Here is a 12,641-nt window from a genome sequence, read left to right on the forward strand (position 1 = left end):
TGAATTGCTTTTTTTTCCACCCATTTTCTGCCAAAACACTCGATTCTGCGCTCTGATTGGCTGGTGATATCCCGTCACGCGCATGAGGATTGGCTAATGTCGTGGACTGCTTCTGATGATCATCTTCTATCCAATCATATCGCGGTGGCTGAAAGAAATTACCCAATCATAGCATGGTAAGGCGGGACTTGACCGAATACGGTTAGGAATAGAAAATACAGCGGCCCAAACCATTGATTGAACACCGGCTGTGGACTAAACCAATGCTGATTTAAAGAGGAGGGCAGCAAAACCCGTTAATGCCCACAGCTCCTCGCATCTCACACGGCTCCGGCTCCTCAGAAGAAGCGTAAGTGATGATTTGAGAGTTTTATCCTCTTTTTATCCTGTTGTTCTTACCTTGACATATAAACCGACTTCAAGAGAACATTTGTGTGCTAGTTTATATTTAATTTAGTTGTTTTTATATAAATATAATTGCAAAATGGTGGTTTGAGTGTTTTGTATGAATCTGTACATAGAGGGTATGGATGTGTCTTCAGTAGCAGTTAAAGTTGAGCTATTTCAACATCACACTATTGATTTCTTATCAGAAATCAAGCAGATATATCAATTCACAAGGGGTGCCCAAAACTTTACATATTCAGCCAATAATATTCCATACACTTGACCAGACATAGACCTGAAATGATTTTAATTAATAAGAGGAAGTTTAATGATTTTTTCCAAAATTTCTGTTTGTTCTTTTTATGATATATACAAACTTGTTAAGAAAGGTTGGATGTGAAGTGCTGCATTGACATAGAGAGTCATTGATTCATCTCTGCTCATCAAAATGACAGATTTTTAAGTTATATCCTTAAAAGTGGTTTAGATTCCCGTTTTTTTTCCCTGTACATGAAGATCTGTCAATATGAAATTAGACGCTACCTCTGTCTCCACCCACCCGTCTGTTGCTCAGTAGCCCCACCCCACATGGTGTCAGTATTGGGTCCTTAGGTTTATGACATAAGAACCCAGGGATCTCTGAACTCATCCCTTTGGGACTCTCTTAGGAACACTGCAGCTTCAAAGCAGATGCAGTTCAGCCATGAGGCTGAAAGCTTATTTTGCGTGTGATGTCTTCTAGCTTATAAAAAAGAACACATTGACATGAAAACAAAGTTTAAAAACTTGATTTTCAGTGGAAGAGGTCTTCCAAAGAACATATTGGATAGTCAGATGGTCAGTAACTGTCTCCATATTGAATATACACATCAGACCAATCTCAGTGACGGTGTTTGCATCAGAACCATTTGGTTCCATTGGTGTGCTATATTTAATATAATGGTGTGGATATTTCTTCTTGTCTACATACCCACATCTGATTTTATGACATGTAATGTTGCTTTGATTTAACACTGTAAGATGGTACTCATCCCTGAAGGTTGATTTTTTGTTAATAAGCCTTTGTATCTAGCATGTATTCCAAGCCCCTGTGCTAGACCTGTGATGTATTTATAGCGCTGCATGGCCTGGATTTTCTCTTGTCATCAAACTCTTAACAGAGATTCTGTTTTAAACCGGATTTTTTTTTCTCAATTTCCACCTGCTTGTCCAACAATTCTTCAGAAATCAAGGGTATAAGAAAGAGGTTTGTCCATCCTTTACTTTACATGTTGGATCATTACAGTGAAGATTTTATGTTGTTCAGCCACCAGAACATTAGTGAGGTTAGATACAGATTTTGAATGATTAGTTCTGGATCACACACCCATGCAGCTCTTCCCAAGAGTATAGATTGCTGAACAGAACACATTTCCACTGCTGGGGGGATTTATAAACATCTTTAACCATTGCTTGGCATTGATCTTGGTGATCTCAGGCACCTAGACAGCTGGTCTAAGGTGCCACTCTTATTTCATGTCACATTTATTTTATGATTTTCTACTCTCAATTTATGTGCAGAATTGAAAAGTGTCAAGAGTGGGTGAACCTCAAAGTAGAAGAATGCTCTTGTTTCCTGCTGTGTCCGCAAACGTTTGGATGTGAATGCTGCTATTCATGTTAAATACATAGAGCATGTTGCATATGAACACATGAAGTGTAAGGATATTAGGATGAGGTTAATCTAATCTTATGACTTTCATGTCCATTATTAGATCAGTCATGACATCTCTAATGAAAAAAAAAGGACTTTTCTGGACCACAGACAGACAGCCATTTGCTGAGTCACTCTGGGGAATTGTTGATCTGTTCAAGCAGTGATTGTATGTCACAGACTTGATGAATTAGGGGGTCTCTCCGGGCTCTCCTGACAGATGTGTCTTGACCTTGAGGATCATCATGATCTGTACTGGTGTTCTGCTGACCTAAGAGAAACGTTAATTCTCTTTCAGGCTTATGGTCAAAGCCATAATGTCATTCATTATTTACACAAAAAAAACCCACCAGCTTTTTAATGGTCAGGACCTCCCAGTGGACCACCACAGAGCAGGTGGTTTGGGAGGTGGATCCATCTCAGTGTTGCAGTGTCCTTGACATGGTGGTGATATGTTTGCGCGTGTTGTGTTGTTATGAGTGGATCAGACACAGCAGAGCTGCTGGAGTTTGTAAGGCCCACAGTGTCACTGCTGGACTGGGAATGTCCTGAGTTTCTGTATGGAATGTTGATAATGGTAGATGGCTGTTCCCAGTGAGGTGTGTATGTATGTGTGTGTGCGCGCGCGCATGTTTTACAACATATTATATTTGAATGGAAGTACCTTCTATGGAAGGTATTCACAAGTGAAGCAAAACAAACGCATGTGTGTTTTAAAATATATTTTAGTGCAAAATCATAAAAACACCATTAAAAATGTGTCAGGGATCGGGTATTCTGTTGTATATGGTTCCAATCACCACTAATGCTTCAGAGCACTTTGTTAAAAAGGACTTTAATAATCAATTTTATTATGCATACATTTGACAAAAATTAATGCCATTCCCACTTAAAAATGGTGGTCCTGGTGTGTTACCTATTCAGTCTTTTTAGAAACGGCTGAACGCACCATTTAACATGTCATCAGTCAGATGTGCTGACGCGGGGACGCTGCATGTGGTAATTGATTTTGTTTGGGCAGGGGGTATGGTGGCTTTTAAGGTTAAGTGTATGTAAATTGAAAGAGGGCTATTATAAATGATGAGCTTGACCTTAATAGTGTAGACTCATTAATGTCTCAGACACTTGTCTGATGTAGTTTGATGTTTCAGCCCCAAAGGCTTAAAGGGGTGCTTTAGTGTCTAATCTCTATCTGCTGCAGCTGAACTATATACTGTGTGGTAACCAGAACATGTCCATAGAAATGTATGATGTAAAATGGAATGTTCTGGAGCAGTTGCATATGCGCTATGGTCACCATGCCACTCTTATGGAGGAGTAGAACCGTGTTTGAACACTCTTGTGTAACAAAACATGTTTATGATAAGGAGTGGTGTTTGTGAACTAAGACTAATCATCCAAAACCAGTACCTGACCTTTCTAATGTTTTAATGGCTGAATGGCTTCCAATCCTCATAATGTACCTCATGCTGGTACATTATTGCCATTAAAGGTAAAAACAGTGCACCTTTAAAACGTACAACAGTGGTTTTAAAGTCCAGTTTCCTAAAGGTACATTACCTTTATACATTCATTCATTCATTATCTGTAACCGCTTATCCAGTTCAGGGTCGCAGTGGGTCCAGATCCTACCTGGAATCATTGGGTGCAAGGCGGGAATACACACTGGAGGGGGCGCCAGTCCTTCACAGCGCAACACACACACACACACATTCACTCACACCTACGGACAATTGAGTTGCCAATCCACCTAGCAACGTGTGTTTTTGAACTGTGGGAGGAAACCGGTGCACCCGGAGGAAACCCACGCAGACACGGGGAGAACACACCAACTCCTCACAGACAGTCACCCAGAGCGGGAATTGAACACACAACCTCCAGGTCCCTGGAGCTGTGTGACATTACCTTTAGGAAAAGGTAAATATTTGTAATCTTTCATTTTAGACCCTTTTCAAATAAAAGAACACAAGTCTTGCAGATGAAAGTGATAAACTTGACGCAAATTTAAAATCTACAATTAATACAGAATATGGTACAATTATGTTCCCTAACTAAAAGTACTGAATGTGTATCCTTGAGGGCACCACCACAGCGAGAACTTCTGAAGAAAATTTGATTAGAATTTGTACAAACATAACTGTACCTTTTAACTTAAAGAGTAGACTTCTCATATGTTTTTGTTGCTGACGTTGTATCATTTCTCTTTTATCTTGATAACAGCATACAGTCGAAGCTCTGACACAATCAAATTGTTCCTTGCAAAACTCTTCCATTACAGTATCAAATATTCATACTACACTAGTCAACTTCTATAAATAACTCTTTTAAAAGCACAGCTTCCAAGTCTGCTTTAAAAATGCAGTGGATCTGTCCTTCAGGCTGTTACTCCTTTACGTAAGAGCCTTTCCCATTGTATCAAGCCCACTCAGAAATCCACACTCTTCTGAGACGTTGCTGTAAGTTACATTGCAACCCAACTGCAAAAAAAACAGACCATTTTCAGTGCAATGTTTTTGACATCGCAACCCATGGAAAAGGTTTGTAATCCCATGATTTATTTATTTATTTATTGGCCTGGGCACCATATTAAGGAACCGATTGTCTGGTTCCAGACACCAATGTAAACCTCATACATGGCTCCTGTCCCTGTGGTGGAGAGAGTCTTTATAAAACTCTTTATATAGTACAGACACCCACCGCCTCTTTGCGTCGGGGCATAAAGGATCCCACAGTGTAGCATAATGAGGAGAAAAAGACTGTTAAGACTGTTAGCTACATTAGAATTTTCATCATAGGATAAATGGAAAGCTGTGAGCATGTCAGACTTGTGCAAATGTTTCTCTGCTCTTTGACCAAATCTGAGTGAAATATTGATACACAGATCATATACAAGCTTCAGTAATCTTCTTGATTCACTCCTGTGTTGCTTTAGTGTGTAAGGGACTATATACATTTTGTCTCATCCTTTTCCTAAATAATCTGATCCCACTGTCCCTGCGCTCTAAGAGTGTAACAGATTTTTGGAGAATGTTTTATCTTGACTGTCTGCCTAAAATACTCCTCTGGTTTGACTTAAAGCTTAATAAAATAGTTCTCCTTGTCTGAAAACATGAGTGATCACTGTGAGATATTTCCATGTTGCAGCAAAGACGAGGCCAAATCCCAAATGTCTCCCTACACCCTCTGTTGGGCACACTTTTGGTAATAAAATAGCTTCTGCATTCTGCGTTGTATGTCAAACTTTATTTTAAGTGAGCTATAATCTTCACGTTTCCCTGTCAACTTACTGTCTAAATACTGTCTGGGTGCAGTATTAATAGTTTTATTATCTGTCATGTGCATTATGTAAGGAGTATGATGCTACTTGAGGTTTAATTGGTTAAATGGGTCTGGGACTCATAGTCTTATTTATACATTAAAATTGAAGAAATGACTAAGTCTCTTGACAGAAAATATAAAATAATTTAAATATCATTTTTATTTGAGTTGTGTGTTTGAGCAATGAGTGGGTCCCCAGTATGCTGGCTACCCATGCTATACATGGCTATACATGGGTTGCAATCAGCTACAACACTTGCATATTAGATTACATATTAGGCTACTTTCATCAGTGGAAGTAAACAATCAGGGGCGGCACAGTGGCGCAGCAGGTAGTGTCGCAGTCGCACAGCTCCAGGGACCTGCTTCGAGTCCTCCCACAGTCCAAAAACACACGTTGTTAGGTGGATTGGAGACTCAAAAAAGTGTCAGTGTGAGTGTGTGTTGCCCTGTGAAGGACTGGCGCCCCTCCAGGGTGTATTCCCACCTTGTGTCCAATGATTCCAGGTAGACTCTGGACACACCGCCACCCTGAACTGGATAAGCGGTTACTGATAATGAATGAATGATACATGTGAGTGCGTAACTGAATGTCTGTGTAGGCAATAGGAAGCAAGGCACCTCTATTAGAACTGAGACACACCCTGTTTTGCTCAGAGTTGCATTCATTCAGCAGCTGAAGGGCTGTAACCAGCTCCATTGATCGTTTCAGGTTTGCATGTGATAGTCCGTTCTTATTGATTTACTATAGACTGGAAAAAGATGCTAGTGACATATTGACCCTTTAGACCTCCAGGGCGTCCAGGCACGTGGTTTCCAGTGACCAACGAGATGGAAGCAGAAAGGTTTTAATTTGATTGGTTTGGACTCTGTCAGTTAAAGGACAACAGTTAAGTACACGTGATGACTGACCAGTGCACCAAGAGCTAAATTAGTCAAGGATGCCGTATGGCTTACATTCCTATGCTTTATTTTGGCTTGCCACAAACACACAACACACACGTCCATTCTGGTTTCTTTACAGCTCTGGCTATGACATTTTTCAATGCTATACCTTCTGTAGTTTCTGCACCAACCATTTGAGGGTGCTAAAGTTTCATTCTGTTTTCATTAAACTGCTATGCTCTGCTTCTATAAAGGGAAATCCCACCTATTTCCAAAATAATCAGCAAATTTATTTATAATTCATATAAAGGGGGACGCTTTAGATTTCTTTACACTTGGTGATCATTAAGTGAGGAACATTAAATATTTCAGACCTGGTTTGCCGTCATCTACAACAACTCCTCCCTCCACACTCTCCCCTCCCCCTTGATTTCAGAACAGTGCTGTAAAAGTGAATTACATTCAGCAACTGTAGGGGGAGCCCAGGAACAAAAATCCCTTATCTTACCTCGTGTTCCTTTTAAGAATTGTATTGTTTAAAGATGGCATTTTGACAACAAAAACAAAACAACAACGATTTCAGCAGAAGGAATGACGGTTAAGTGGGTGAAGCTTTTCTGAATACATGGCATACCAGTAATTCTTATCTGAGTGTGCCTGTATTTTTTTATTTTTTACTGGACAAAAGCCAAGTTCCTTTAGTTATCTGAACTTCAGCAACCTTGGAAGAAGTTATTAATCACCTCCTGCACTCTATTCCACTCTTTCTCTAAGTGTCTCTCCCTCTCAGTCATTTATTCTTACACACTCACAAAAGCAGCACACTTCTAGAGAACAGGACGTTTGGGAAGGAAACCTTCCATCAGCTGTAAAACAAGCAAAGAGCTTGTAAGCCTGAAGGAGGGTCACATTCAAGTTTAAAGCAGCACATTCATTCCAGCAGGCTTCAAAAATGAATATATTTTTCCATATGTTTCCTAACTTCCCTGCTACTGCTGAAGCTAGTAATGTAAATAGTGTTGCCATTAAAAGGCTCATTGTCCATGTGTTTTTTTTTTTCCTTCATTTTTTTTTAACCAAACGAACATCAACATAAAACATTTAAACTTTCTAACCACATATTTTCCAGTTGCTGCCATAACAATGTAATTGAATATCTCATCACACTTGGAGGAGAACACTAAACCCACACTGGAAAATATGATACTGAGATTTTCATAAAACGCTGTGATCCTGGGATTCTTGGATGTGGATGGACTTAGGCATCACTTGGGAATTAAGTCCTAATTATAGGATTAACACTTAAAGCAACACTAGGTAGTAGTTTTACCTTTAAGTTGCAACTTCAAAATCATTGCGGTGCTTTATTGACCTGTAACAGGGAGATTAGAGCCTCAGTCTGTGCTTAGCACTGCAGAAACAGCACTATGTAACTTTTGGAGGAGGGTAGGAAAACATCCACTCCCTCCTCTTCCTTCCCCATTATTTTCTGGACAGTGCTGTTAAAATGAGCTGCACTCAGGGGAAGCCCAAAAGCAAAAATACCAAATTTTACTTAGTGTTTCTTTAAGACAGTTGTGCCAACAATGAACTTGTCGTGTGCCAGCAATGTCCAAGAGGGCACATCCTCAATAAGGGGGATGTTTAAAGCTGGCTTGATCTAGGCTGGTAAGGGTGTGCTCCTGAAGGAAACCTGGAGGCTGTAAAGCTCTCATTTTCCTTTGCTACTTTTCCTGTTTCTCTGAAGGCTGATAGCCTTCTGGGTCTTCCTGCCTCTCAGAGTCTGTTTAAAATTCCTGAGACTCCAGGCCTGGGAGCAGTTGAGGGTTAGGTGCCTTGCTCAAAGGAACCCCAGCCCAGATGTTGAGGGAGGAGATAGTGCTGTTTCTTCAGACCCGCTACACCAAGTTCCTGCTCATCGTCCGGATAAAAGCAGTGCTTCTCTAACAATTTGGCAACTGCCACCCTCAGTTCTGTTTGTGTTTTGTTGTTGTGTGTTCTTTTTTTATGAGCCTAAATCTTCAGAGGCCTGATTTATAGCTGTAGAACAATTATCTAATTTTCCACAATGACCAAGCATGAAGCAGCAAATCTTGTCTGTTTCTACTTCAGCCAACTCACAGTTGCACAGCCCAAAGCTGAGGACTGTATACCCACCAATCAAACGCTTAGCACTTAACATGTTGACCTGATAAAGATATTGTTTAGTATTACTTATTGCAAAAAAGCTGATGGACAAAAACATTTATTTAAATTAATTTCTTACAGATTTGGACATGCAAGGTATTGAAAAATATTTTTCAGATTTACAGTTACTTTAGTGTTATCATGATTTTATATAAACTTTCAGAAGGTGGTTTCTTTTCTGAAGCACTGTGAATATCACATGCACTGAATTGGGAAATTTGAAAAATTAGTGGCCCAGCCCTTAAAGGAACACTACATAATATTTTAAGCTCATAATTACAGCTTCAGAATCCCTGAGCTTTAATAGGTAGAAAAGAGCCTCTGTCGTTGCTACTCTGGGCTCAGCACTGCAGAAACTACACTATGTAGCTTGTGGAGGAAATTAGGAAATGACCCCCCTCCCTCTCCACTGAATTTAGTGCAATGCCGTAAACATGAATAAGACTAGGAGGAGCCCCAGGAGCAAAAACCCAGATCTTACCTAGTGTTCATTTTAAAGACCTCTCAGCAACACTTACAATATAGATGACCTGTAGTCCATCTGTTGCTCTGCATACACCAGCCCCTTTCCATCCTGTTCTTCAGTGGACCCCCACAGGGCTGGTATTATTTGGGTGGGGATCATTTTCTACACTGCAGTTACACTGCTGATATGCTCAGCCAACAGTGTTCTGTGTCCCAATGAATTTCTAAAAGATGACCAACATAAACTGTGAAGCATCAGGATGAGCTACTGTCTCAGACTTTACATCAAGGTGGACAAAAGTGTAGGTGTATTTACTACAATGGCCAGTGAGTGGGCAGATTTTAAACACTCCACCAATACAGAACAACACACACTAACATACTACACATTTAGGGTGACTGCAGCACTGAGAATGATCCACCACCTGAAGAATCCTTTGTGGTGGTCCTGACAATTAAAGGTTATGGAAAAAGGGGAATAATAAAAAATAAAAAAGACTACAATCTGTTATTGCGCAGCTAAAAATACACCTGTGTGGGCCCTGTTGCTGATAAAATGGATAACGAGCATAGAAACAAGGAGATCTTCTCTTTGCTCTTTGTATATTTATGATTAAATACAACTTCGGCCATTTTAGTGCATTTCAGGTCATCCTTCTCCCATTACTGACACAGGTCAAAAGGCGTGTTAACACGACACCGCCCCAAATCCTCATGACGGGCAGTGATTGGTCAGGAGACTCTCAAAGCTCCGCCCCTTTGGGGTTCTCCAGCTTTTTTTGACAGCTCGTTGAGTAGAGACCGTTCAGAGCCAGAGTGAGGGCTTCTGGGTTTATTAATTTTGTTTTTAAGAAAAGAAGAGGATGAACGCAGCCATGGAGTTCACGTAAGTGTTCAAAGACCTTTTAAGGAGGAATTAGAGGAAGGGAAAAACACTGAGCGATGGAGGAGGTGTTAGGTTGACCGTTGCAAACGTCTTTAAAAAGGAACGCAGATACGAGCTGTTCTCTATTTAGAGCGTTTGAACGTATTTATCTGAAATTAGTTTTGAGCTGTTTTCCACTTTATAACTGAACTTTACCCACACGTCATGTACAATTAGCCTTTGCCTGTCGTAATACTCTGTTTTCAGCAACAGGCTGCACTGACCACAGCACGTTGTAGCGGAAAAATCTGTCCGTTAGTGAGTGGTTTAAGTGCAGCACGTCAGACAGGAGAAATTAACACGGAGCAAAACTTTCAGATTATACAGTTTACATCAATAAGCCAAATCATTAACACTACCTCGTTGTTTCTGAACTCATTGTCTTTTCATCAGCTTCTCTGTTTAGACTGGAACATTTAGTAGTTCTACAATTAGACTGTAGTCCCTCTGTTGCTCTGCATACATTGTTAGTCCCCTTTCCCCCTGGTCTTCAGTGGTCAGAATCATATCATTATATGATTTGGATGGTGGATCATTCCCAGTGGTGCACAGATACTGTTGTGGTGGCAGTGTTTGTGTGTTGAACTGGTATGAGTGGATCAGACAGCAATCCACTCACTGTCCACTCTATTAGACACCACCCTTGTTGGTCCACCTTGTAGACGTAAAGTCAGAGCCAATAGCTCATCTGCTGATGCAGTTTGTTAGCCATCCTCAAGGCTTCAGACCCACTGCCACTTTGATCAGAATGAAGGGGTTATGGAAAAGGCTGAATAAATTATTATTAGTTTTTACAGTTCTCCTTGTGTACCACTCTGCCAGGGATGAATGGCTATTAAAACAAAAATATTGTTTGAAACCGCTTCAGAACAATTGGAAAACATATCTCAGACATCAAAGTGTGTACGGTTTTTAGCCCAAGCCATAGTTTCTTCCAAGTTTCTCACGATTACAGTAGTTTTTTTTTTGTTTGTTTGTTTTTTAAGTGAAACATGAAATTATTAAAATAGCATTTACTTATTTTCAGTTGATTTAACTGAATGAAATTGAACCCTTCTGATCTCCTAAACTGCATAAATCTATACATTTTGTCTAATTTAAAAGTAGAGATAAAATAAAATGTACATAAATTTAAACATCCCTCAGCCAAAACATGTTTTGTATATTACGTTTGGCACTCAAGCTTGGGCTAAGTCTGAGTCTCCCTCACAGAATATATAGGGGGAAATAATATCTTTCGTTACATTTACCCTATTGCTTTTTTACATATTGAAATGTAACCATTGCAAAACAGCAGAAGAAAAACTTTCAGCTCATGGACCTTGTTTAAAAAAATACCTGTGGAAATTTAGATTTTATTTCACCACATTAAACTTTTTGTAATTGAATTGAACTCTTTGGTTGTGGATAGTTGAGAACATTGAGAGAGGAATCCTCAGTTTCAGCGAAAGCCACACTCTCCACGTCCTGATGTGCGAGTTGAGGTTATCAGCATCACCAGACTGCCTTCTGACGCCCATGCATGGAAAACTTAGTGCTCAGATATGACAAATGTGTGGGTGTGTGTCTGGCCATGACCTTAATCTTAAAGACAGTAATGGGGATCTCGGAGAGACTTCCATAAATCAGACCTGCATTAAATTCAGAAAATCTATTGAGCAATAACTCAGTGACAATAAATGAGAATTTGGTCTGCATATAAAGAAAGACACATTTGTATTATCTGGTTATCAACATACATTACGTATATCTGAGTAACATGTACTGTAGTAAATAAAGACCTAATATATTTTGGTCTATAATCCATTCAGGACTTTTTTATTGTTCTCTAGAGAAGCTAGATATGTAAGCTCATATCTGTGATGCATTGCAAAGTAAATTTCATGCGTTGTCAGACGTGTCCCCTGATAGTTGCCCAGGAAGTAGATAGGCTGACTGGCCTCATTTGAATATATTTAGGAAGGAAAGTAGGAAGGGGCTCTTAGTATTTTTAGTCTTGTATTAAAGTTCCTTATAACTTAAAATGAACGCTGTAACCAGTGACCTTTGTTCAGCACAGTTTTGCTGGTGTTAATGAATGCTTTGAATTAATGTGTAAAAATTATTTTTGTGTGGCAGATAAATCTTTATTAATCCATTTATACAACAATTATGCATATACATTTTCATTCATTGTCTGTAATCGCTTATCCAGTTCAGGGTCGCGGTGGGTCCAGAGCCTACCTGGAATCACTGAGCGCAAGGCAAGAACACACCCTGAAGGGGGTGCCAGTCCTTTGCAGGGCAACACATTCACTCACACCTATGGACACTTTTTTTGAGTCATCAATCCACCGTGTGTTCTTGGAGGAAACTGGAGCACCTGGAGGAAACCCACACAGACACGGGAGAACACACAACTCCTCACAGACAGTCACCCCGAGTTGGACATGAACCCACAACCTCCAGGTCCCTGGAGCTGTGTGAATGTGACACTACCTGCTGTGCCACCCACATTATGTATTTGCACTGTATTTGTTTTAATTATTTATTTATTACAAATGCTGTAGTTTCACTATGGATGGTTTCATTAAAACAGTAGATTCGTAGAGAAACTTGGCTGAGTTTCACCTTAATTAAAAACAAACCTGAGCAGAAACTGTAGGACAAGCAGTTATCAAACATGTCGCAAAGTAGTGGGACAGCCGTTCTGCGTTAGTGACTGTCTACTCATGTCCTGATTGGAGTTCGTCTCTCCACTAAGAGCAGCATAAGATCATCAGATCACCTAACTGACAACAC

General features: G+C 40.0%; 1 protein-coding gene across 2 annotated transcripts in view; it reads left to right on the top strand.

Annotated features, from left to right (window-relative positions):
• The first annotated feature begins 284 nt into the window (after positions 1-284).
• The window catches only part of trim2a (tripartite motif containing 2a), a 40,900-nt gene continuing 28,543 nt past the window's right edge, over positions 285-12,641 (top strand). Inside the window, exon 1 of one of the 2 annotated variants that reach the window (XM_066658757.1) lies at positions 285-349. The gene's annotated coding sequence lies outside the window, so the exon portion shown is untranslated. Of the gene's footprint in view, positions 350-9,759; positions 9,822-12,641 lie in introns of those variants that run through there. The other variant, XM_066658754.1, reaches the window with a different exon arrangement.

Source organism: Hoplias malabaricus, chromosome 2 (genome assembly GCF_029633855.1).
Source record: "Hoplias malabaricus isolate fHopMal1 chromosome 2, fHopMal1.hap1, whole genome shotgun sequence".
Taxonomy (NCBI): domain Eukaryota; kingdom Metazoa; phylum Chordata; class Actinopteri; order Characiformes; family Erythrinidae; genus Hoplias; species Hoplias malabaricus.